We start from the raw sequence: 1028 nt of genomic DNA, 5'->3' as shown, positions 1-1028 counted from the left end.
CATATGGTATTTCTATTTCCAACATTTTTAGGAAGTACCGTAACATTTTCCACAGTGTTGCATTATTTTATAGTGTGAACAGCAGTGTAGGATGATTCCAGTCTTTATTTACCTTTGTTAGCATTTGTTGTTTGTATGTTTTTTAAATTAGTACCATTTTTTTGCAGTGGTGAGATGATATCTCATTGTAGTTTTGAATTGCAGCTCTTTAATGGGTGGTGATCATGAGCATCTTTTCATGTGTTTGTTGTCTGTACTTGTCTTCTGTCCATTTTTAAATTGGATTGTTTGTATTTTTGTTGTTGAGATGTTTAAGTTTTCTACACATTTTAGAGATTAGTTTCTTGTTTGATATGTCCTTGCTAATTTTCTTCCCTTAGTCTGTAGATTCTCTCTCTCTCTCTCTCTCTTTTTTTGCCACTGGAAAATAGTTTTTATTGAGATCCCACCAGCTGCCTACATTAAGCTCCTGCTTCCTTTGCAATTTGGTATGTCTGAAGTGGTCCCATGAACGCCTTCTCCTCTACCATCTGGAAGCAGCCATGGCCAAACTTGGAGGTGATGTTGATGAACTTGAGGTCAGTCTTCTCCAGGGCCCGGTTATTGGTCTGCACCAGCAAGGACTTGCACAGAGTGAGCATTCTCTTCTTTGTTCCCACCACGCAGCCTTTCAGCATGATAAAGTCGTTGGTCACTTCACTATAGTGGACAAAACCACTCAGAGGGTTGATGCTTTTGTCTGACAGATCGTAATCTGTGGAGGCATTGTTTTTGATCAGTTTGCCATTCTTGGTAAGGTAGCCCTGGCCGATCTTGTAGCTCTTCTTGTTGATCTCAGTGCAGTGGTGGTAGTCCACCACGCACAAAAGAGAAGGCCACGCTGGCAGGATGCCAGGCCCTGATACAGACAACTTTGCACAGGCCTTGGTGGGTCTTGTGGTGTAGATTCTTGGTGTGCCAGTGGCTGGTGACCCTTTTGTAGCCTTTGCCCTTGGTCACCCCGATGACATCAATCATCTCGTCCTGCC

The 1028-nt window shown here is 42.7% G+C and overlaps 1 pseudogene; it reads right to left on the bottom strand.

Annotated features, from left to right (window-relative positions):
* Nucleotides 1-461: 461 nt before the first annotated feature.
* The window catches only part of LOC102810915, a 4505-nt pseudogene continuing 3938 nt past the window's right edge, over nucleotides 462-1028 (bottom strand).

The sequence above is a fragment of the Chrysochloris asiatica genome, unplaced genomic scaffold (genome assembly GCF_000296735.1).
Source record: "Chrysochloris asiatica unplaced genomic scaffold, ChrAsi1.0 scaffold00176, whole genome shotgun sequence".
NCBI classification, from domain to species: Eukaryota; Metazoa; Chordata; class Mammalia; order Afrosoricida; family Chrysochloridae; genus Chrysochloris; species Chrysochloris asiatica.
Note: the sequence above shows the minus strand (reverse complement) of the source record. Positions and strands in the feature narration are given on the sequence as shown.